We start from the raw sequence: 26,159 nt of genomic DNA, 5'->3' as shown, positions 1-26,159 counted from the left end.
ACTTATGGATTGGGATTTGCTGTTCCTGTGGATAGAACCCCGAGCCCTGAATCCATCTTTAATTCTTTTTTTTTTTTTTAAAGATTTTATTTATTTGACAGATAGAGATCACAAGTAGGGAGAGAGGCAGGCAGAGAGAGAGAGAGAGGAGGAAGCAGGCTCCCTGCCAAGCAGAGAGCCCGATGCGGGGCTCGATTCCAGGACCCTGGGATCATGACCTGAGCGAAAGGCAGAGGCTTTAACCCACTGAGCCACCCCGGCGCCCCTCCATCTTTAATTCTGAGCTTAATATTTTCCTGGAAACTGGGGTGGTGATCCAGTGTGGTGGGTGGTTTTAAGGCACATTGATATGTCTGGAGGTGGGAGGCGTCCTGGTTCTAGGCTCAGCTCCAGCATCGAGTTACTAGTTGAGTGACCTTGGGCAAAGCGCCTGACCTCTCCAAGCCTCAGTTTCCATATCTGTGCATGGGGATAGTGCTTGACTGGACCTTATGGGTTTGCCATGGAGATTAATGCACAGAGAGCGTATCCTGTCACAGCCCCTGTGCAGGAGGGGCTATGGTCATTCCCTGGTGACCTAAAGCAGACACAGGTCACTCCATCACGGCACTGTGCTCACGAAGGTTTGCTCAAACACACCAGGAGTTCTTCATTCGGATTTGGAGACTTCATCAGGGGTGGGTGCTATGCTTTTTGGAGACGATTGTATTCGGAGCCAAATCTGGATAATGGAGCCAAGGGCATGTTTGTTGTGAGACAGATGCCAGGTGTGAAATGGTGTGAGATTTGGTCACACCAAGTGGCCCTCCTTCCTGTCCCCATGGTCTCTCTCAGGCCTCCCCCGCTACAGAGGGGGCCTCCATGTACCTGTGGCCCTCGGAACCTGGCCGCTTCAGTGGACTGTTTTAGGTCATCTTCCCTACATCCCACCCTGGGTCACCTGCTGGACCCTCCAATGCGGTTGAACCCAACAGCCCCTCAAATGCCTCTGAGGATATTTCTACCTTCGAAGCTCTGCCCCTGCTGTTCCTACTACTTGGAATACTCTTTCACTCCTTGCAGAACCTCCCACACTCCTCAACTCCAGGGGCCTCTTCCTCTTTTCTTCCCTTTTGCCTAGAAAAAGAAATGTTCCTGCTTGTATTCTTCATGTACACAAATGTAAACAAATTGGAAATTGTGGAGTAAAAAGTAAAGTTCCACCTCCCGCATTCCTGGCTTGCTGACTGAAGATTTCTCTTATGTTTTGATGTACAGGTGTGTATACCTGCGAATGTCTTTAAAAACCGGCAGAATGAGCTCATTTAAAAAATTTTTTTAAAGATTTTGTTTGTTTATTTTAAAGAGAGGGAGAGGAGGACCAGGACGGAGGGAGAGGGAGATCATCTCCAGCCAACTCTGCACTGACTGTGGAGTCCCACACAGGGTTTGATCTCACGACCCTGAGATCATGACCTGAGCCAAAACCGAGGGTCAGAGGCCAAACCGACTGAGCCACCCAGGTACCTCTGTTGGGCTCATTTTGTGAATTTTTCCTCATTTGGCCATATGTCCAAGAGTGCTTTCTCTGTCTGTACATCTCCCCTCTTTCTATACCCTCACCTCCCCCAAGGGAGGAGAGTCCAAGTTTGTGTGGACATGTATTCTCAGTTCTCTCGGGTATGTGCCTGCAGTGGGATTGCAGGTTATATGGTGACTCGCTGTTTAACATTTTGGAGAACTGCCATATTGTTTTCCAAAGGCGCAGCGCCATTTTGCAATCCCACCAGTAGTGTTTGAGGGTTTCAATGACTCCACATCCTCACCAATGCTTGTTACTGCCCATCTTTTTTTAATTATTGCCGTCCTAGTGCGTGTGAAATGGTATCTCATCATGGTTTTGATGTTCACTTCCCTATGGCTAGTGCTGTTGAACATCTTTTTTTTTTTCACTTAATTTTTTTTCATGCAGTTTTAGTTTTTCTTTTAATAATGAAATTGAGAGGAAAGTACAGAGATTTCCTTTATATTTCCTGCTCCCACACATGCACAGCCTCCCCCATTATCAATGTCACTCACCAGAATGGTATATTTGATACCAGGGATGAATCTACATGGACACATCATGATCATATGAAGCCCGTATTTTTTTTTTTTAAGATTTTATTTATTTATCTGACAGAGAGAGGTCACAGGTAGGCAGAGAGGCAGGCAGAGAGAGAGGAGGAAACAGGGTCCCCGCTGAGCAGAGAGCCCGATGCGGGGTTCGATCCCAGGACCCTGGGACCACGACTTGACTCAAAGGCAGAGGCCCAACCCACTAAGCCACCCAGGTGCCCCAAGGCCCGTAGTTTACCTAAGGGCTCACTCTTGGTGTTGTGCCTTCAGTGGGTTTAAATGAATGTATACTGATAATTCTACACACAACTATAATATCATACAGAGTATTTTCACTGCCTTAAGAATCCTCTGTGCTCTACCTCTTCATCTCCACCTTCCTGCCTGCACAAACACTGATCTTTTTACTGACTCCATAGTTTTCCCTTTTCCAAAATGTTATATAGTCAGGATCATACGGTACATAGCAATTGGTTTCTTTCACTTATTTAACATGCATTTGAAGTTCCTCTGTGTCTTTTCATAGTTTGATAGCTCATTTCTTTTTAGTTCTGAGTAGTATTTCATTGTCTGGATGTATCACCTACTACATGGATGTATTCACCTACTAAAGAACATTTTCGTTGCTTCTAAGTTTTGGCGCTTGTGAATAAAGCTGCTATAAACAACCACGTGCAGGTTTTTGTGTGGACATAAGTTTTCAGCTACTTAGGGTAAATACCAAGGAGTGTGACTGCTGGTATGTGTGGTAAGAGTATGTTCGGTTTAGTGAGAAACCTGCCAAACTGTCTTCCAAAGTGGCTGTACCATTTTGCATTCCCACCACCAACAAATGAGAGAGTTCCTGTTACTTTACATCGTTTGCCAGCATTTGTTATTGTCAGGGTTGTGGATTTAGGCCATTCTAATAGGCTTGGGATGGTATCCTGTTGCTTTAATTTGCATTTCCCTGATGACATATGTGGAGACTCTTTTCATGTGTTTACTTGTCATCCATTTATCTTCTCTGGTGAGGTGTCTGTTAAGGGCTTTCCTATTTCCAATTCAGGTTGTTTGTTTTCTTATTGTTGAGTTTTAAGAGCTGTTGGCACGTTTTGGGTAACAGTTCTTTATCAAATGTATCTTTTGCAAATATGTTTTTCTAGTCTGCGGTCTGTCTTCTAGTTCTCTTGGAATTATCGATCGCAGAGCAGAAGTTTCCAGTTTTTGTGAAATCCAGCTTATCAATTATTTCTTTCAGACATTCTGTTTTTTGGTGTTATATCTAAAAAGGCATCACCATACCCAAGGTTTTCTGGGTTTTTCCCTATGTTATCTTCTAATGATTTTATAGTTTTGCATTTCATATTTATGTCTCGGATCCACTTTGAGTTAATTTTTGTGAGGAGTGAGAAGTCTGTGTTTAGATTCATTTTTTTGCATGTGGGTGTCCAGTTTTCAACCATTTGCTGAAAAGAATATCTTTGCTCCATTGTTTTGCCTTTGCTCCTTTGTTAGAGATCAGATGCCTGTATATATGTGAATCCATTTCTGGGCTCTCTGTTTTTTCCACTGATCCGTTTGTCTGTTTTTTTGCTAATACCACACTGTCTTGATTATTGTAGCTTTGTAATAAGTACTGAAGTCTGGTAGCAGCAGTCCTCCAACTTTGTTCTTCTTTAATATTGTGTTGGTTGAGTATCTTTCCATGTGTTTATTGGCCATTTGTATATCTTCTTTGGAGAAGTGTCTTTTCAGATATTTCACCAATTTTTAAAAATTGGGTTGTTGGGACACCTGGGTGGCTCAGTCGGTTAAGCATGTACCTTCGGCTTGGGTTGTGATCCCTGGGGTCCTGGGATTGAGCATTGGGTCCCCACTTAGTGGGGAACCTGCTTCTTCTGCTCCCCCTGTTTGTGCTATTTCTCTCTCTGTCAAATAAATAAATAAAATCTTAAAAAAAATTGGGTTGCCTTTTTATTATTGTTTTACAATTTTTATTTATTATTGTTTTTAAAGATTTTATTTCTTTATTTGAGATAGAGTGTGAGAGAGAGCAAGCAGAGGAGGAGGGGAAGAGGGAGAGGAAGAATCAGGTTCCCCACTGAGCAGGGAGTCCCATGTGGGACTTGATCCTAGGACCCTGGGACCATGACCTGAGCTGAAGGCAGACGCTTAATCAACTGAGCCACCCAGGCTTTGCAGTAACTTTTGAAATCGAGAAGTGTGAGTCTTCTAACTTTGTCCCTTTTCATGATTGTGTTGGCTATTCTGGGTCCCCATATGAACTTTAGGATCAGCTTGTCAAGTTTTTGCAAAAAAAGATTTTAATAGGGGGGCACCTGGGTGGCTCAGTGGGTTAAGCCGCTGCCTTCGGCTCAGGTCATGATCTCAGGGTCCTGGGATCGAGTCCCGCATCGGGCTCTCTGCTCAGCATCGAGCCTGCTTCCCTCTCTCTCTCTCTGCCTGCCTCTCTGTCTACTTGTGATCTCTCTCTGTCAAATAAATAAATAAAATATTAAAAAAAAAACTCTGAAAAACACTCATTAAAAAAAAAAAGATTTTAATAGGGGCTGTGTTGACTCAGAAGTTCAGCTCAGAAGTGGGGAGTTTTGCTAGCTTAACAATATTAAGTCAAGGTCCCCATGCATCACTCGCTCATTGATTGGCTGACTCTCAGCATTCCATCCTTCCCATTGCAGAGACAAAACCCAGGGACATCAGCGTCTCTTTTCCTTGTTGAAGAAAGTGATAAGTATAGTGTCGTGTCTAATCTAAGTCCGGAGACCTCGGATGAAACATTTAACTCCTGAACGTGTGAAATGGGAATGCCTCTAGCACGGACTGAGCTAATGGCAGACCTGGCTTCCATTTATCTGAGGGCGTGATGGTGAGCCCTAGAGATCTTCCCATAGTTCCCTGCCTCACCAGAATCCTGGTAAGAACTGGCACTCCCCCCCACCCCAGCCCCCCGGCCCTGGAGGCACCAGGGAGTGCTGGAGGGTATCAGAGTGAGGCTGCATTTTCACTTGTTTCTTCTATTGAGCAGAGCTAGGATTTCATTTAAGGAAAGGGTTCTGCTAAAGCAGTTTTTGCCTCCTCCCTGCCAAACTGGCATCATGGTTTAAAGAATGGAATAAAAATAAGAAAGGAATACTATCACTTAATAGAAGATTAGTTTACACCCTACCTGCACTTATGCATTCCAGATGTCCTGCTTTGGCACAAGTCCACAACTGTGTTCTTACAGAAGAAGAAGTAAAAAGTGAAGCACCTACGTGGGTGCCAACAGGAGTCTGCTTTTCCAAACTGAAGGAACAGCCCAGGGAACTACACTGGGAAATGCTAACCCACTCCACCTCAGCATTTTAAACACCATTTTAAACAAAACCACCATTTTAAACAAAATGGTGCTACTGTGTGTGAGAGAGGGGAGCTGTTGTTCCAGAAACAAAACAAAACACAATTAAAAAAAAAAAAGGAATTAAAAAAAAAGTATTAATTTGCGGAGATTTTTAGTTCATTTCTGGAGGGGAAGAACATGATAGGCAATGGAAATTATTTTGAGATCTTCAAAACCCAAGTTCCTGTGGTTTAGCAGGTTCCCTTTACCCAATCTGTTAGATCAAGCTGTTCGTGGGGATTTTACTTCCATTCTTTAGTGTGGGGTGTGGGTGCATGCCTGTGCACATGGAAAGTTAGGGGAAAAACACAGTGATACAACTCAGGCCCAGAACCAGGAAGCATGTTACGGAGCTGAAGTTCTAGTCTCCGAAGATACAGCTCAGCTGCCCTTGTGTAACCTCTTCCCATGACACACTTCCCAGGGGGGTGCAGGGGACGGCTTCGCCTCATGAGGCGTGGCTTTAATTTTACAAAAACCCTATGCAGTCTTGCAAACTCAAGTGGGTTTCTCAACAGTTCACTTGCATTTCATATGTTCTGGGCTGGGCAGGGCCTCACTAATCTTTGGCCAGCACTGTGAGTCAGAAAATATTTAAATGACTGCCGAGGCCTTTGAGGAGAGAGAGTTGGCAAGTGGATTTAGGGACGTGGGGTGACTCTTATACAGCACGGCAGCAAATGAGTGGCAGAGGTGATATGAGGGTGAGCAACCCTGTTTTCTTACGCTAATAAAGAAAGTTATATTATCTTTCCAAATGAGATAATAATGATGATGCTACCGAAGGCTATTGAGCACTTATTATACGGTGGGAGTCTGGCTTTTCCTTCCTGTGTTTGACTGTGACCCACTGTAAGAAATAAATCTATAGACTATCACTTGGTGTATTTGCGTGTATGAGTGCACACGTGCGTGCAAGCACATGTGTATCCAGAATGAATGTTTGGTGAGACAATACTTACCTTATGTATGTTTAATGTCCTCCGATCATTCTTTTCTACACTAGTGGATTTATGATTTTTTTTTTTAAATGATGGCTGTGAGACCCACTAGATTTATTTCACAAATAGGGGAAAACCTACTGTTTGGAAAAGTCTGTGCTAGATGGTTTGCTGTGTGTTTTACGTGTAGTTCATTTAATCCTCACAAAAACCTCAGGGAGAGGGTACTGTGTTATCCTCATTTTTGGATGGGGAAAAAAAGGCACAGAGAGGTAACTTGCCCAGGGTCACACTGTGAGCTGGGATGCAACCCAGAAAGGCTAAGTCCTATTACAAGTTCATGGCGTGAACCCAGGTCTTGTACCTGTCTCCTGCAATGATTAGGGAAGAAGGTATAATTTACTATCCTTTAAAAAAATATTTATTTTTAAAGTAGATTCCACACCCAGTGTGGGGCTTGGGCTGATGACCCTGAGATCAAGAGTCACACACCCTACCAACTGATCCAACCAGGTGCCTCTTAATATCCTAATGAGTTGTTACAGATTGAAAAGGTAGCCACAAAGCGGATACAAAATTAATACCACTTGTTTGACTTAAAGTTGCATTTAAAAACACATATATCCACTATGAGGCTTTGATCAATACATAGATGTTATTCTTCCTCAGTTGCTTTATTTCGTGGGTTTTTTTATTTTTTTAAAAGATTTATTCATTTAGGGGCACCTGGGTGGCTCAGTGGGTTAGAGCCTCTGCCTTCAGCTCAGGTCATGATCCCAGGGTTCTAGGATCGAGCCCCGCATCAGGCTGTCTGCTCAGCAGGGAGCCTGCTTCCCCTCTCTCTCTCTGCCTGACTCTCTCTATCAAGTAAATAAAATCTTGGAAGAAAAAAGAAAGATTTATTCATTTATTTTGAGAGAGGGGGTGGGGAGGAGCAGGAAAAGAGGGAAAGAAAGAGAGTCCCAAGCAGACTCCATGCTGAACAGGGAGCCCAATGTAGGGGTCGATCCCATGACCCTGAGATCATGACCCGAGCTGAAACCAAGAGTCAGACGCTCAACCACCTGCACCACCCAGGTGCCCCACGTAGGCTTTTTATTTTTATCCTCTTAATCATCTGATGACTTGAAATTTCGTGCAAGTACAGATAATAAGGGATAATTTACAGTGGAAAGTAAGTAGTTTTGGAGGTGTATTAGTCAGGGATCTCCAGAGAAACAAAACCAACAAATTCAACAGGATGTTAATATATAAAAGTATATAATTTATATTATATAATATATAATGATGTGTAATGTATACATATATAATATATGAAGTGTATAATTTATAATGATATATGTTATATAATATACAGTGGTGTGTATGCTCTCTCCCTTTCTCCCTCTCTCTCTGTTTCCGTATATATATGATATATGTGTATCTATAAATCGCGTATGCTGAGCAAGAGAGGGAGAGAGATATATATATTTAAAGGAAGTGGCAATCCCCCTATGTGAGTATGGAGGCTTGCAACTTTAAAATCTGCAGAGTAGGCTGGCAGGCTAGAGAGGTGGGGAAGGCAGTTCAAGTCCAAAGGCAGTCTCCTGGCAGAATTCCTTCTTGTAGAGGAGGAGGTCCATCTTTGTTTTATGAAGGCCTTCTACTGATTGATCAGGCCCACCCAAATTATGAAGAGCAATTTGTTTTACTCAAAGTCTACTGATTTAAATATTAATGTCATCTAAAAAAATACCCACACCTTCACAAAATGTCTAGGATAATGTTTGACCATCTATCTGGGCATTATGGTCTAGACAACACATAAAATTAAGCATAACAGGGAGCAAGATACTGTTCAGAAGAAAGGAAAAAGGCAGTGAGTGGGGAGCTTGAGTGTGACAGTGTTACAAATGGGAGGACATTTCCGAAAGAACTCCCCCCCACCCATGACTGATCGCCAGCTAAAGCCCATCCCTGGTTCCCATGCAGTTAGACAACCATGGTATGGGTTGGCAGATGTTAGGGGGTGGCAGGTGCAGGTTTTCTTGCTTTGAGTTGAATGCATTTTTCTTACATTTCTCTCCTACACCAGAGACCTGAAAGTTCATGGCTCCAAGTAAATAAAGCCATTTATGTGCAGCCAGTGGGGGCTTGTTCAGTGATTTTCTCTGTAGGGGCTCTGTGCTGATGTAGCATTTGTAGCTCAGCCTAAACTTGGAAGACTTTGCTCCCTTCTCCTGTGCCACAAGGTACCAAGTGACCCGTGGGTCACTGGCCACAGGAACTATCTGGGACTCTTTGGGTGGGAACTCAGGCTGTCTATGAGTCCATGGTATCCAGACAATATTAAATTTAGTATTTGTTTTTCATTTTCTCTGATTTTTATTAAGGTATAATTCACATACCATAAAACTGATTCTTTTAAAGTATGACTTAGTTTTTGGTGTATTTGCAGGATTGTGCAGCCATGACAACTATCCAATTCCAAAACATTTTCATCACACCCCCCCCAAAATACAGCTTTTCTTTTGGAAATAATTTAAACCTTTGAGAATACTGCCTGCTGGATCAGTCCCATCAGAAAACAAACATGCTGTTATTTCTCCCAACTTAAAAAAAAAAACAAACCCACAACCAAAACCCTCTGTCCACTTGTCCTCCTACTTATGTCCCCATTTCTCTTCAGTTTAGAGCAAACCTTCTTGAAAGAATTGTTTGGACTTGCTGACTCTCCTTCTCTGCCTCCCTTCCCCTCTCATTTGTTAAAAAAATGCGATAAAATACATGTAACATAAAACTTACCATCATGACGATTTTTAAGTATCCAATTCAGTCTTGTTAAGTGTATTCATGTTGTTGCGCAACAACCCCTAGAACTTTTTCATCTTGGGTGATGGAAACTCTGTTCCCATCAATTCTCCATTTCTCTCTCCCCCAAGTCCCTGGTAACCACCACCCTACTTTCTGTCTCTGCATTTACCAACTCTAGATACCTCACATAAATGGCATCAGTACAAACAAGGCACTTTGTCTTTTTTGTCTGTGACTGGCTTATTTCACGCTGCGTAATGTCTTCAAGGTCCTGTATGTTGTAGCAGGTGTCCTTATGCCTTTCCTTTTTAAGGCTGAATGATACTCTCTGGTATGTATATACCACGTTTTGTTTATCCATTCATCCACTGAAGGACAGTTGGGTTGTTCCCACCTTTTGGCTGTTGGAATAATGTCGCTGTCCTGTTCTCCTGGGAACCTGTGATTCCCAGCCAGGATTGGGTTCCCCTCATGAACATCTCTTGCCCAGGGCTGTGCTCATTGCCATGTTGCTCATCCCAATGGCATATTCTCAGGCCCCACCCCCATCCAGACAGGCATTTTCTCTCCCTTGAAGCTCTTTCTTTACCTGACTTCCAGGGCACCTTGCTCTGCTGGTCTTCTAACCACCTGCCAGTTAACAGCAATTTCATCCTTCTGATTGTTCAGACCCAAAGCCTGTCATCTTTGACTCTTATCAGAAAATCCCACTGTTCGTACTTTCAAACTATACCCAGAACGTGGCCACTCTTCACATTGTCCAAACTACACTCCCCTCTCACCTGAGTGACTGTGGTGATCTCTTTGCTGGTCTCCCAAGCTCGGTCCTTACCTCCTTCCAGTTTGTCCTCAGTTCACAGCTAGAGGGACCCTTAGTGGGCAGATTACCATTCCTTTGCTCAAAACCCTTGAAGGGCTCCCATCTTAACAGCAGAAGCTAATGTCCTCACAGTGGCCTACAGGACCACCGCGATCTGGCTGTGTTTCTTCTATTACTCCTTCCTTAGTTCGCCAGCTGAATCAAAGTAGCCTCAATGCTGTCCTCTAACTGGATATCCCAGGACCTTTGCTCTTCCTGTTCCCTCTGCTGTGGATTTCTCTTCTCCTGACGTTGACATAATTTGGTCCTTCACTTCCTTCAGCCTTTATTCTGATATCTCCTTCCCTGTCATGTCTAAACTATTACCACTCTCCCCAATATCCCTCTCTCCCTTCCTTGATTTCTTTTGTCTCCTTACTCCTGTCACTATCCAGCATAGGGGATATTTTTGCTTATTCATCTTGGTTTTTGTCTGCTTCCCCACTGGAAAGTGAATTCCACAAGGATGGTGTTTTTTCCTTCTGTTCTCTTCCCTGTCGGATCCCCAGTACCTCACCTGGCACCAAGTATACAGACACTCAGTAAATATTTATTGAACCAATAAATGAAAATTGGGAAATTAGAGATAAAAAGTCATTTATGATTCTTCTATTATGATACAATGCTTGCCTGTATTTTTTCTTACCTACGAATTGTTCATAGAGGTAGGCCTATGTGTATGTCTGTGTCTCCCGACTTTTCCCACCAGGCATTCCTGTACAAACTTCTTTTTTCTTTCTTTTTTTTTAAGTCGCTAGGTGCTCTTCATGATTATTACTTGTTAAACAGCGACATCATGTTTCACAGAGTTGTAGCAACTTCATTTATTTAACCTTGTTTTGTTCAGGATTATTGGGCAGCTTCCAATTTGTTGGAGATGTTGTAGATTGCACCACAGTGAGCGCCTGTGTTAGGCATTTGCCAAGCTTCCCTCCCTCTCCTTGGGAAGGAGTCTCCATTCTCCTGAGCCCGGGTTGGGGCCGGCTGTGATGACTGGTTTAGGGCCACATAGAGAACCCGCCCGGCCAGGCTGTGGGCTTCTCCCAACTCACCCTGCCTTGCTCAGAAGCAACAGAGAAGATACTCAGAAGCACCCAGGTCCAGACCAGTAAGGACAGGGCCCCCGACTTGGAATGGTGACAGCTAGGGTACATCACCTTTAGATCCAGTCACTTGACTGAGCTTTTCCACTACCCTTCCAACGGATCCCCCTTTTCACCAGTCTAGATGGAGTTGGGTTTCTCTCTGCAACGAGGGAGTCTAGACTAATTCCACCAGTACAACATCTCCCCCATTCCCTTTCAGTGGAACTTAGGCCCGAACAAGGAAAGATGTTGCAGACCTCAGTAAGGCATTGTGCAGGGCAGAAAATGCACGTGGGCTGAGCAGCTCCATTTCTTTGTCACGACTGGAGAAACAAGGTAAAAATGTCATCGGTCTGGGTTCAGATGCTGGCACTGCCCTCTGACAGGGGTAACCTCAGTGTCCTTGTCTGTAAACTGGATGACAGTAATCACAGCCCACCTCAGGGAGTCGTTTAGCAAGAAGGACTCATTTACTTGCACACCCGTATTCATAGCAGCGTTATGCACAGTAGCTAAAAAGTGGAAACCAATCTGTCTATTGGCAGATGAGTGGATAGACAGGTGGGGTAATTACATACATCGGAGTATTCCTAGCCATAGAAAGGGAGTGCCAACACCTGCCACAACAGGGGTAAATCTTGAAAACGTGCCTAGTGAAATTAAGCCAGACACGGAAGAAAGAAACCGTGTGGGGGCGCCTGGGTGGCTCAGTGGGTTAAAGCCTCTGCCTTTGGCTCAGGTCATGATCCCAGGGTCCTGGGATCGAGCCCCGCATCGGGCTCTCTGCTCCACAGGGAGCCTGCTTCCTCCTCTCTCTCTGCCTGCCTCTCTGCCTACTTGTGATTTCTCTCTGTCAGATAAATAAAATAAAATAAAATAGAAAGAAACCGCGTGATTCCACTTATATGAGATTCCTCGAAGGAGATTCTTAAGAGGCAGAAAATAGACCAAAGGTTACCAGGGCCAGGGGAGGGGAGAATTAAAGGGCAGCTATAGTTTAGTGGGTACAGAGTCTTTGCTTGGGATGATGAAAGTTTTGGAGGCAGACAGTGGTGATGGTTAGCGTGATGCATTTAATTCCCCTGAATTGTGCACTTAAAAATAGCTAAAATGGTAAATTTTTAAAAAAGATTTTATTTATTTATTTGACAGATAGATCACAAGTAGGCAGAGAGGGAGGCAGAGAGAGACATAGGAGGAAGCAGGCTCCCCGCTGAGCAGAGAGCCCAGTGCAGGGCTCCATCCCAGGACCCTGAGATCATGACCTGAGCCGAAGGCAGAGGCTTTAACCCACTGAGCCACCCAGGTGCCCCTAAAATGGTAACTTTTATGTTATGTATATTTTCCTATAATACCAAAAAAGTTTAGGAGGAGTTAGAGGGTGTGAAATGGGTATGAATATCACAGTGAGTCTCTTGGACTTTTTCTTCACAGATTAAAATTAAATCAAAATGGAGCACTCAGGAAAAAAAAAAACAGCCACAAACCAAAAGGAGGTGGTGTGGAGCAGGAGTAAACTCCCCACAAGAGCCCAGAGAGTCTCTCTGAGATCTGCTGCTGTGGGCTGGGGTCTGGCCTGGCAGGAGCAGCTCACCCAGCCAGCCTGTGTGCATGGAGTGTTAGTGACTGAGGGCAGGCCAGTCTGGTCCCCTGGTCAGATGGGCCCAGGCCAGGAGTGGAGCCCTGGTGAGTCACAGTTCCACCCCCCCAGAGAACAAAGGGATGTAGCAGGGAGGGGCTGGGCTGTGACTCAGAGGCCACCGCTCCCTGCCCTGAGCTTCCTCTGGGTGCATGCCCCCTCCAACTCCGGCTTCGGCTACCCCCAACCCCACCCTGTGGGAGTAGGGGCAGGTGTACCCACTTCCCATGCGGGCCATCGGGAAGGCTCCCCAGCAGAAGTTAGAAGTTGTCCAGAGTTGTTTTGCAGCTCCTTTTTGGAAACAGAAATCACAGCAGCTACACTGATGGAGCATTTGGTGTGCACCTGCTGGGCTCAGGGCTCTGCACACTGTGTCTCCTTTACGCCTCTGCCTCATCCCAGCAGCTACAGAAGAGGCAGTGGATTAATGGGGTGAAGCAACTTGCCTGAGGTTACCCCTGTCGGGCCACAAAGGGCAGAGATTCAGGAGCCTGGACTTACACATATGCACACTTGTGCACACACACACACACACACACTCATGGGAGGTTAGACTCCAACACGTGAGCTATGTCTAGGTCATAAGTCTAAAGAGAGAATTTTCTCTAGGAAAGAAGAGCTTAGGAAAAAAGTTAGAAAATACAGATACTATATTTTACAACAAAAAGGGCATTAGATAGGATTGCATTCTAGCATGTCAGGTCATTCTTATGAGTATTTGGGACGTAGAAAAGTGGATGGCATTAAAGACTCCCTAAGCACTGAGTGCTACTCACTGAGCTAGACTGGAACTATCATGGTCATGACATTTGTGTCCAGACTTTGTAACACTGCACCGGCACTTCAAGAAGACCAGGCTCACTGGGAACAAGTTACCATAAATGTTACAATAGATAAAATAGGCATACTCTAGATTGCCCCGAGGGGGAGGTGTTATTTTTTCTTGTTTGTAAAATTTGCTCTTTTAAGATTTTTATGTGACAGAGATTATGGGAGAGATGTAACCTTCTTTGTTTTACAGTCACTTCTTAATGAATGTGCCAATGGATAGCCCTGAAAAGTGAAAGACCAATAAATATGGGGAAAGGAAATTCATTTTAGCCAATAGTTTCAGTCTCGTCTCCTGAAATTTTATCAGAGTTGCTAACTTGGTGGCGAAGCTTATCGTTTCCTTGGCCCCTCCTCGATCTTAGCCTAGGGGGTATGCATTCATTCATGCCTCCATAGGTGCATTGAATGGAATGGTGGCTGGGGTTTACTTCCCTGGGAAGGGTGTAGAGGAAAGAAAATTAAGAATGAGCTAAAAAAAAAAAAAAAAAAGAATGAGCTCATCATTGAAGTTGTATGCTGGGCACATTTCTTTCTATTTCTGTATGTGTTTGAACTTTGTCCTTCAAAAAAGTTAAAATATATACTATTGAGTACTTATTTTGGGTCAGCTCTTGTACTAGGTGCTGGGGAAGCCTTGGTCACCAAGACAGGCTCACACTGCCCTTCTGGAGTCAACAGACAGTCTCATTCAGGAAACAGATATTAATCAAACCATCACATGAATGCAAGTACAATTACAGCTTGTTTAAGTGCTGAAAAATCATGAGCAGAGACACGAAAGTCAGCAGGGTGGACACCGTCCCAGCCAGGATTGGGGGAGGAACTGGGAGTCCTCAGCTTGAGGTATCACCAAGGGGGCCTGGGTGTGTGTGTGTGTGTGTGTGGACGTGTGTGTACATGCATATACCGGCACATTTAAGGCTGAGAGCAGGTCTTTGCCTGGCTGAACTGTGGTATGAGGGAAGGGTTTCAAAGTCGACTGAATGCCCTTCATCCTCTTAGAGAACATGTGTGGTGCATATTCACGAGGATAGCTGAGATTTAGCGGAATCCTCCAGTGGATTCCAGTTCTGCTTAGGAAAAAATCCAAATTTTTTCTTACCTTCACCTACACACTCTGCCACTCCCTGTCATGCCTTCTAGCAAGATCCCAATCTCTGTTCTTTCTCAGCCTTTGAGTGTGCCATTCTTTCCATCCAGAATGTTCTTATTCCTTCTCTTCTCAGGGCCAGCTCCTTTGCAGACATAGGTCTTGGCTCAGACGTTATAAGGGAGTGCTCTCCTCAGTGCTTCTCCCTATTTACTTTCTCATCCCTCGTGTTTTCTTGGTCCCTTCTCCAGGCTGAGGGCATGGTGATAACAGGGGCTCTGTCTGGTCATACCCTGTGGCCCCCCTAACCTCCAGCCTGCAGATGCAGAGAGCAGGCGCCCAGCAGATCCCACAGCCAGGTGCTATCTGACATTGTCTCTGTGCATATTCCTCTTAACTCTTTTGCATTTTATTTTATTTCTTACCGTTTTGCATTTTAAAAGGATTTTGACCTGTGCACAGTTGTCAAGATGGACTGTGGGAATTTGTGGACGCTTCCCCTGAGATGAGAGTGCCTTGTATATGGTTTGTGTCCAGAAATTCTCTCAAACAATAGGGATGTGTACATCTGAATTTTGTTGGGTTGCAGGCGGCGAGGTAGAATTAGATGCTTCTGCAAGATCCAGTAAAAGCGAGGTGTGTCTGGGAAGCCATGTATCGGTCCTTCTTGTGTCTGGTTTGTGGTCAGAGCTGACGGAACTTGAAGTACATGCCAGCCTCTGCTACCTCATACCATATATATAAAAACAACTGGAGATGAGTTGAGGACCTAAATGTGGAAGGCAAATCATGGAGCTTCTAGAAAATACTAGAGAAGAATGAAAATTAGGCTAGGCATAGAATTCTTCAACAAGATCACAAAAAGCACTGTCATAAAGGAAAGAAATTTATAAACTAGACTTCATTAAAATTAAGAACTCTTTCTCAAAAGATACTATGAAGAGAGTGAAGAAGCAAACTGCAGTCCGGGAGAAGATATTTGAAATACGTATGTCCCACCAAAGATTCATCTCTAGAGTATATAAAGAGCTTCTACCAACCAATGAGAAACAGACAACCCAATATGAAAGCGACAAAAGACTTGAGCAAACATGTCACCAAAGAGGATTCCAAATGACCAATAAACATATGGAAGGGTGCTTAACCTCAGGAGTCATCAGAAGAATTTAACCACAATGAGATAGCACTGTGTGTCTACCGAGAATGGCCAAATGACAAAGACCGACAACGAAAATGTAGTTAAAGATAAGGAGCAGCTGGAACCCTCCAGCACTGCTGGTGGGGGTAGGAACTGGTACAGCCACTTTGGAAAACCATTTTGGCCGTGTCTACTACAGCTGGACATCAGGCTCCCCAGGCTGTAGCACTCCTAGGTGTAGATGAGTGCCCAGGAGCTTGTGCACAAACGATCCTAGCAGCTTTATTCATAAGTCTCAAAACATGGCAGTGATCCAAGTGCCCATCGGCAGCCATATGGGTACGTGACTAGTAGATTCACACAACGGAATATACTCTGCAACGAGAAAGAGCCTTTGGGTAGGGCATTAACTGGGAGGGGCATGAGGAAACCTTCTAGGCGGCTGGACATGTTTTATATTTTGATTTGGTTGGTGATGACATGGCAGTAGAAGTAGCTACAGACATGACTGAGTTGTACACTTAAGATTTGTGTAGTTTTGTGTATGTCGCAAACTTATTTATTTGTGTGTTTCCAAACTATTTTACTGATAGATTGGGGAAATCTATCAATGTATAGCAATACATTGGGGAAGTAGAATACATGGTAGTCTTTGTCTCCAACCCTCAGAGGAAGGCTGGGGGACTGAAACGCTCTCAGAGGCCAGGGTGGGCTGGAGGGAAGCCTGAGTTCTCCCTGTGATGCTGCTTCTCCCCGGTGTTTCTCCTCGTCTTCACCCATTCCTCCTCCCCCCCGCCCCCCGACACTGCAACGTGAGCAGTACCCACCTCTCACCTCTGGCATGATCCTTACCTGGCAGGAAAGACCTGTGCTTGAGAGGGAATGTGGGCCTTTCCTAATTGTGGTGCTGTTTAATTTATTTATTAAATTTTTTACAAGATTTTATTATTTATTTGAGAGATTTTATTATTTATTTGAGAGACAGAGAGAAAGAGAGCACACAAGCAGTGGGAGCAGCAGGCAGAGGGAGAAGCAGGCTCCGCGAGGTGCAGGGAGTCCAATGCAGGACTCGATTACAGAACCCCGGGATCATAACCTGAGCCGAAGGCAGTCAGTTAACCAACTGAGCCACCCAGGCGCCCCTGCGGTGCTGTCTAAAGGAGAGGTGCATCTATCTGGTGCTCTCCTCAGAGTCCCTATAAGAGGAGGGAACCTGTGCATCGGTTAGCTTTCCCCAAAGCCCAGGATTAAACTGTGGCGGCGGCTGGTGTTACAGGCTAGGTTGGAGAGGATCCAGTGAAGAAGTGGAATCCGCCTCTGTCTGCCCGGGCATATCACTCCGCACCCACACCCTGGGCTGATCCTCAGCAACAAATTCAAGTCTGTTACGTCCAATGCCTGGGGCAGCCCGGTGGCTGTGCTGGGACAGATCTCTGAGCTGAATGGACCTCGGGGGTCCCGGGGCATGGTGTGGGCTGTAGGGGATCTCTGACTTTGGGCTTGGGTGCTTTCACAGGTGTCTTTCAGACAGGAGAAGGACATGTTTCTTTTCCAGTCCTCCGGGCTAAGGGAGCCCGGACAGCCTAAGCCTCGAAAAATGGCATGCCTTTAAAAAAGTGTGGTGCAAACTCATTCTTTGACCATACCTGGCCTGAATTAATAGGAGGCTTTTCCTAGGATGCAGCAGAACAGTCACGTGCACAGCTGCAGAAATGCTTACATATTTGACTGTGGTTGCCGCCCCTCACCCCGCTGGTGTTTCACACAGCATGCTGTCCACACTTCATGTCACCTTTCTGAGATGCAAACATTGTGATTCTGAAACGCAGCCAGCTGCAAGGGTGGGAAGAGGGGTTGTGGACTTGCCCGCGATGGGTTATTCTTCAGTTGGCTGGTGAGGTCACTGTTTCTTTTTTGCTAATATAGAAGGATGCTACAGTGAGTGTCCATGGAACTACTGGGTCGGTGGGCAGGCAGATGTTACATTTTGGTGGTTCTCAGCAGGTGGCCTTTCAAAGAGATGAGAGAAAACGACAATTCTACCAACAGCGTGTGCATGCGAATTTGGTTCTATTACTGCCCTGCTTCCATGAGCCTCTTAGGCTGCCCCCAGGCTTTTGTCCTAGCTCCTTTCTGTGGTGTTCACAGTCCTTCCTTCCCCGTCTGGCCCTGGCCTGTCTGTCCAGTTGCTGGTTCCCTGGCTTTTCTACTGCCAGCGGCGGAGTCCCTTGGCCAGTCAGCAACTACCCCCTACCCCGCCAAGCACATCCCTACTGCGTCTGCAAGGGTTCAGCTGTGGGCAGGACAGAGCTGCCCCTGCTCTGTGGCCTTGCCTTTTGGAGGACGCTGGGGACCCAACTGAGTTCTGGTGTTCCTGGGAGGTCGGCCAAAGGCCTCTGAGCTGAAAGAGCTGGAGTGAGAGGAAATGGAGTGGATACTCTGGAAGGCCCCGCGGCAAACCTGGGAGGAAGATTTGTATCTTCAGGCCTGTGGGGAGGCCTTGCAGGGGATTAAGCCAGGGAGTGACCTGGCTGATTGGGCTTGTATTTTAAATACCACAGGTCATAATGGAGGTGGTTCATGGTGTTAGGGGTCAAGTTCAAGAGAAGGGGATAGAGGACAAAGGGCCAGGCCTGATTGTATGTAAGGGGTAAGAAGAGAGAAGGGTCAAGGCCACCTCTCAGGTCTCTGGACTCACAGTTGGGTGGACAGAGGCGTCCTTGCCTGAGCCTGAGCATGGTACTGAAAAGAGCGAGTGCTCTGGTTGTTGGGGTTCAAATCCCAGCTCAGGCTTCCTGGTGCCAGGACCTCGGGCTCATCATTTCCCCTGCTCCAAACCTGGTGCTGTCATCTGTATGATGGGGATTCAGATAGCCCTCTGGCAGGGCTGTGGGGGATACGCATAGCACTACCAGTAGTCAGGGGGCTGGCATGTGGTGGGTAAGATCCTCCCTCTCTTGTTCCATGAAGCCACGCGCAGCCTAGCTCCTTGGTCCGAACTGCCTGCCTGGACATCCATTTCCAGGTGCCTCTCCGTGTCAGGCCTTGCTTTGGTTTTCCCACTGGATCTTGAATCCCTCAGAATCTAAATCACGGGAGTGGAGCCTGGACAGCTGCATTTCTGAGAAGTTCCCCAGGAGAACCCAGTTGCCCCCTGAATGGCAGGAACTGTGTCTTATGGGTGACCCTGGGTCAATGCTCATAGAGCCAACAGACGCGTGAATGGATGAACCATCAGCGAGAGGGCCTTGATATCCCACGGTGAAACCCAGCAGGCTGGACCGATTCTGTTTCCAGAGCAGCCCAGTGCTGGGCCCGCGGCCTCAGTCACCTGAGAGGGGTCTTTAAGGTGCAGACTCCCAGGCCCAGCCTCGGTGACTGATTCAGAAGGCCTGCGCTGGGGCCAAGTGTGGTTCTGTGCACAGATGATTCTGTGCTTTGCTGAGTCAAGGCACCTGTGGGTTCTGAGGGCTGTAGGTCCTCCCAGCTCTGCCAGCTTATGACTCTGTCATGGAAGGACCTTGTCCTCAACCACAGGCCCTTGCACATCCTGCCCTGCAGGGCGAGGTGGGGCTTCTGGGTGCCAGGTCACCAGGTAGGGTTTCTGGGTAGCAGCAGCTGCTCCCCTCCTACAATTGGTAGGAATTAAAATGTCCTGCTGTTTTGAATTCACGGGCAAGTGTCTTTATTACAGCTGATGTCCCAACAACGTGGGGGCCTGTGCCTCCAGATTTGCTTTGGGTTGTGGTCTCGGGCTCCCTGCCAGCCTCTTGGGAGGGGAGTGATGGGGAACAGCTGTTCTCACCCCGGCAGAGCTCAGGGATCAAATGCCAGGCTTCGACTCCAGAAGCATCTGCCCCTTTCCGTTGTCTGCCCCTCCCTAGACTCAGGGGAATGATTAGCACCAAAAGGAAGGGTCCTCCTTCACTCCTGTCTCCTTGTTGCCTGCAAATCTTCCAGATGGCTTTTGGGGAAGGTGCAGTCTTACTCGTGACCTGTGCAAGGCTGCTGTGTGATAGAGGTCCCATTACGGTGTCAGAGGGGCCTCCCTCGTTCATTCTCAGCCCGCGCAGGGAGTGACTATTCAGAGCCAGGCCAATGCTGGACATGTGACTTGGCTGGCCCTGCTCCAGATGGCTCATTCCTCGCTGTCATCTCTCATGTGTGCTGTGGGTGTGTGCCTCTTGGAGGGGAAGGGGAGGGATCTGGAATCCTAGAGGGGATCTTACAAAGCCTAGGGGTCAGGGAGGAGGGTGCTGGGTGGGCTGGCAGGAGGGGTGGAATGCTCCAAGTCTCATCAAGGGTGACTATCACCCAAGTCACTGTCTTCTTTGTGACTGGGACTGGGCTGGCGATTTGCTTCCTCCTGACATCTCTGTGCCTGTAGAGTCTTGCCTTCTGGGTGGGTCTGGAATGGTTCCTCACCGGGTATTTTTATATTCCCTGGAAGGCCTTTCTGCCACTTCATTCTGTCCTCCTGTTTGCCCAGTGTCCTGGCTCCTGAAGCCTCACGTTCTGTCCCCTGAGCCCTTAGACCTAGCTGCCATGGGCCACCTCATTCCAGCCAGGTCTCCCCTCATACACCCGGCCCTCCAAGACCTACAGCACTGGCTGTGATGTGGACTCTGGAGCTTACTCACCGTGGAACATCTGAAAAGTTGTTAACCTCTCCCCAAGCCCCTGTGCTTTCTTGTCTTTTGGGTTATTATGAAGGGGGAGGCACACGAAACCTTGTGAAGCCCTGTGCTGGGTTCTTCACTTGCACTGTTTCACCAAATCCCCACGGAAGTCCCCTGAGGTAGAAACCTCATGGTGTCTTGCTTTACAGGTGTAGAAACTGAGGCACAGGAGTCCTTTCCAATCTCTCATAGCTGCTAAGTGGCAAAGGTCAAATTACCCAAGGCTTCAGTTGATTATCTCTGTTGCAAATGTGTTTATAATTCACAATATAGGTGTTCTAGTAGTAAATGGAAGATTGTATTATTGCAGAATTATGGTATCCTGGAATCACATCTCTCTTGTGTTTCACTTCGGTGAACTAAACTAGAAGCTCTTAGAAAAAAGAAAGAAATATTTAATCCTGCTGTTCCACTGAAGTGTGTGTATGTTCAGGAGGGTCCCCCAAGCTAGCCCCACATCCCACATGCCCCAGATAGTGTGGGGCAGCCCTACTGTGGTGAGTCTGACCCAACCACAGACTTGACCTGGAGTGCATTTGAGTGTATTTGAACACACAACCACCTACTCTAGCTCTGGGCTCTCCTGGGCTCCTCGAGGGCTCTTCTGGAGCCCCTCTCCATTAGGCACCTTCCTGAGGGGCTTTCCAAGGAAATTTTGGACTCTGCAGGATGTTCCCACTAGTGTTAGAATTTGCTCTGCAGGGTCAGAGGGCTGCAGTTGGTCCTCCCCTTTGCAGGGTCTTTCTCAGCTGGCATGTGGGGTCAGAGCACAGAGAGGGAACTAAGATTTAGCCAGAGAGTTTTATTTTATGGGGAAGTCTGGCTGTGTATTTACTCAGGTGCCCGAGCCTCGGGGTGTTGGATGTTTGGAACCCTGGACCCAGGAGTCAGAGAGACCCAGAAGCTCAGTCCCTGCTATGGTGTTCCAGGTGTTGGAGGTTGATCTAGCTGCTGCAGCTGGAGTTCGTTTCCTGCTCTGCAACACGTGGATGCCAGCGTGCATCTCACGGGGATCTGTTGTGACTTAATATGGGTATGGAGTATGTCCTTGATAGGTCTTGTTCATCTCCTCCCCTCACTTAGAGCCCCATAGATTCCCATGATTCTTAAATTGTCTCCCAGTGGCTAGCTACATACAATTTCATGAAATGTGATTTCTGGTTGGGATTTTAGGAGAGCTCACCTTTCTGCAGGTGTTTTGAAGCCCTTTCTGGGCATCTGGTGTACTGTACTGGGCACTGGTCCTTAAGGAATAAGGAGGCAAACCAGACTACTGTGCTCCTGCTGAGTTAGCGAGTGTGATGTGTGTCAGAGTTCTGTGAAGCTCATTTTAACAAATGCCCTGGTTGGCAAGGGAACAGGTGAGAAAATCTCCGCCTGTTTTATGCCCAACTGGGAAAATTGCCACAAGGCCTTTTCTGGGACCATTTTCTATGACCGTTGTTTGCGTTTTGGTCTTTTGTTTGAGGGAGGAGGGACAGTGTGCGCATGTCCTGGTTTTCCCTTGCACTCACTCGCTCTGGGGGCCTAGGCGAGTCACGTAAGCCCTCTGCATGTCCGTTTCCTCATCTGTGAGGAGATAAGAGCCTTACAACGTTGTTGAGAGGGTGAAATGGAATCAGAGCATCTGAAACCCTCTACAATGTGCCAGGGACATGGGAAGGCCACTGTCACTGTTGCCCATGGTGAAGAGGAGGAGGACAGTGAGGGCTGTGGTGACCCCTGGCTGCCCGTGCCCTCCCTCAGACAGGCTCTTCTGGGGCAGCCTCCATCTTTTATTGGGCAGCACAGACAGGAGACCCGGATGGCTCTGACCACGGTGCCTTATCCCTCCTACCATTGCTCTTCCGTGAATGGATAAGCGTGCTCTCTGTCCAACAAAAATGTATCAAGTATCCACTAAAGACATTATTGGAGAGACTTAGAGAGGTAGGCGGTGGTAGAGGTTTCGTATGAAGCGAGGTTTTTCAAACTTTGTTGCATTGAACCTATAGAATATGAGAACTTACCCCGGCATAAGAATCATGGGAGTAGGGATGCCTGGCTGAAGTCAGAACATCCCCTGGTGTAAGTAAGTAAGGCAGCCTGGACAGGACGTGACCACCGGTGGTATCCCCACTGGCCCCTCGTTCTAGACCCTGGGATGTGAGCTCGCACTTGGGAGACTGGAGGCTTGTGATGAGGCCCCCGAGAACTGACCTAATCTCCCATCCACGCCTCCCCAAACAAGCTTGCCGTGCGCACACCCGCAGCCTTGACCTAGGTGGTGAGAACGGGTGCTGTTACCTGCCGCTGTGGCACACTCGGCTCAGCCTCTACATGGCATGAAGACACGTGAGAGCCAGCTGCGTATCCTGGAGGCTGCCCGGCACGAGGGCAAGTGTGGAGTTCAAACTACTTCTTGGAGCAAGTATGAAAATGGCGTCAGCTTGTTGCATCCATTTCCTTACTGAGGCACCTTGACTTTGTGTCTGGGGCTGTGGCACCTGAGTCGTTGGGTCTCTAGGGTACATCTTTCTTTGATAGAGTGACATAAGGGCTTGGGTGGGTGCTAAGGGATTTTTACCTCTTGGGACCTTATTTTTCTGTGATGCTGGGGTGGCCGGCTCCCCGTGGTTATTTCTTCTGTGTGGTATTGGCATCCGTGATGTCCTGATTCTGTAGCAGGTTCGCACTGTCCTTCATTAGCAAGGAGAAGTGCAGTCAGCTGGCTTGTTCGTTTGTTCAGCTACTGTTATACCTGTCAGTGTGTTCATGGTTGGGGTGTCAGGAAATCCGGTGCAGCTGGGGAGACACTTCCACACCTGTGGGTGGGATTTGGATGAGGGAAGTGTGTGGAGGGAGTGCTTGCGGGGCACTGAGGGGCTCTGGGAAGGCTGAGGGCACACAAGTGGTTGAGTGAACAAAGTGTCTCCCAGCGAGTAGTTGTGGGGATCTCATTTCCAAATTCTTGCCCCAACAACCACCCCCCACCCTCAGGAGGTCCACAGAGTCTGGTCTCCAGGGAGGATAGAGTAAACATACAAGTAACAGTGGATAATGCCAGCCACTCACAAGTGCCTCTTCTTGGCTAAACCCTCAGCATAAATTATGTCATCTAACTTGGCAGTGCACAGCCCATCAAGAGGAGGTACTGTGGTGTTCTAGCCCTCCTCCTATTTCCCTCTACCCTCTTCTCACTCTCGTGACCTCTGTTTCCTCCCTGCGGTTACTTACGCCACGCCCTTCATCCAGAGCAATCCTGGATTGTTGGCCTGGCAATCTCTTATTCCTCCTTCAAAACTCAGCCTAGGCAGTGCCTCCTCTGAGAAGACTTCCATGATTCCCTCAGGCAGATGTAGGTGCTGATCCGCTTGTAACTATATATCTCTCTATTGCTGTGGTCTCACACTGTACAGAAATAATACATTTTTTTAATTAAAAGAAACTTTGAAACAATTTGAATAACCTCTAAAATATATAAACACTTTTTTGTGTGTGTTCTTGTGAAGATGCTGGGGGTACAGATGTAACTGAAGCCCATCTTAACCTCCAGCCAGCCCCAAGTTCCTCCTCAGAGGAAGCCAGTTAAAAGTAACGTCTTCTCAATAGTGTGCCTGCTCCTTGGGCACAGGCCCTTTCTTCTGTATCCACACAGACGCTGGAGCCGATCTGTGAAGAGGGTGAGGGTGAGTGGACGGCACAGGTACCTGACCGTGGGGCGGGCTTGAGGGGAGGGAGTGCTTGGGCTTGAGCCAGCCGCCGCATGATATGCCGGGGACGGCAGGACTGCTGATGTCATTATCTCTGCTTCAGTTTCGTGGCTTCAGCAGCCCTCCGGGGTAGTGGCCTTGGTACTAGCCAAGGTCTCTAGGTCACAATTCTTGGCCATCAAGGAGGTGAGGTCATCTGGGGCAGGTGGCTTGGGACTTTGTGGTCACAGACTGAGTTGTCCAATCAGCCTTCAACTCTGGCGTTGGCTTTGACCCTGAGATTGGCAGGCAAAAAAAAAAAAAAAAAAAGTATCCATCTCTCTCCCTATTCTGATAAAAGCCTAGAGGACAAATTCTGGCTGTTTTTTACTGATAAATGTTTATGAAGCTCCCTGGATGCCAAGCATGATGCAGAGCAAGGAATATGCAGAGCTTCGGCAGATCTCTCCAGAGGGCATGTCCTCCTTTGAGATCTGCGGTTGAAAAGGTCTTATTTGGTGAAGAGTCTTGATTTGTTATTTGTGTACTGGTGAGGGGTTTTATAACATATTAAAAATATATATGTGTGTGTGTGTGTGTTTTGTGATCAAGCCTGTCACAGTGTGTATTAAACACCAGTCATACACCTAACTCTGGCTTTTGGGTGGGGCATAGGGAAGCAGAGTGGGCTCTGGAATCACACTGGATGGGTTCAAATCCCATCCTTCCTGTGATGAGCTTTGGGACCCTCAGCGTGTTCTTTAGCCTTTCTGTGTCTCAGTTTCCTCCTATTCAAAAGAGGGATCATGACAGCATCCACTTCAGTGGCTGGGAGAAGAGGAAATGAAATAATGCACGAGGAACACTGAACGCGACACAAAGCAGAGGCTCCACAAAGGCTGTTAATGTTAGTAGTCGTTCTTCGTTAGCGTAAGAAGTTCACATCAGTAAAGAAGTGAATGTACAAGATTCGATTTCTTTTCTTGCATTTGCAGTCTTTGGGACGAGCTTAGATTTAGGTACTCGATATGACTAAGAGTTAGTATGTGACAGCAGCAAGGAAGTCCTTCCAAAATTCTGTGGTTTGTATTGCACGTCCTCCAGGAGCTGGGGGGAGCTCCTGGGAGGAGGTGGGGCTCCCTGTGGACGTGTCAGATGGGTGAAAGGAGGGAGAAGGACCAGGGGGCCGGTGTCAGGGAAACATCCTGGGCCAGTCGGGTGGGCAGTGATTGCCAGGGTAGGGGGTGATGAGGGGGCCAGCTGGGATCTGCTTCATCCAGAGCTGAAATGACACATGCCTGTGGACTGAAAATGGAATGAGAGAGGCAGAGAAGCTACTGCTTCTCTTTCTCCTTCTCCTCCTTTGTTTTAAATACACTTACTGTATTTTTATAACTATTGGCCTGGAATTGTAGGATGCAGATTTGGGGGATTTAGCATGGCTGTGGTGATTTATAGAAAACAGACTTGCGGCATCCTTATCTGTTGAGAGGATAACTGAGAACTTGAGTGGAGTGGTGGGGGGGAATTTTAAACAGAATCAATTAGTTGTTACAAAATTCCTAAAGCTTCTTATTAAAGTATAACATACCTGCAGAAAAGAGGGCACAGATCATAGCTTGATAGATTGTCACAAACTGAGCACATCTGTGTAAGCAGCACCTAGATTAGGAAACAGACTCTTGGCCAGCACCCCGAAAGCTCCCTCGTGCCCTCCTAAGTCTCTGCTCCCCCAACCACAACTGCTGTCCCGAGCGCTATACTCTTGTGTGTGAGGTGTTGGCCTCAGCATCTTCTCATGAAGAGCAACCTGTGTTGTGGCAAGTAGTTGTAGCTCCTCTGTTCTCATTGTTGTGAGTGACCACCATTTATTTCATTCATTCTACTGCTGGTGAGCGTTGGGGTCATTTCTGGTTTGGAGCTTGAGGTAGGTCAAGTAATGGCCCCTTAAAAG

The 26,159-nt window shown here is 46.9% G+C and overlaps 1 protein-coding gene across 1 annotated transcript in view; it reads left to right on the top strand.

Moving 5' to 3' along the window:
• ARHGEF3 (Rho guanine nucleotide exchange factor 3) overlaps positions 1-26,159 on the top strand; it is a 320,726-nt gene that overhangs the window by 5,195 nt on the left and 289,372 nt on the right. The gene's annotated exons all lie outside the window — the stretch shown is intronic.

Source organism: Meles meles, chromosome 20, assembly GCF_922984935.1.
Source record: "Meles meles chromosome 20, mMelMel3.1 paternal haplotype, whole genome shotgun sequence".
In the NCBI taxonomy this organism is placed as follows: domain Eukaryota; kingdom Metazoa; phylum Chordata; class Mammalia; order Carnivora; family Mustelidae; genus Meles; species Meles meles.
This window is presented reverse-complemented; position numbering and strand designations above follow the sequence as displayed.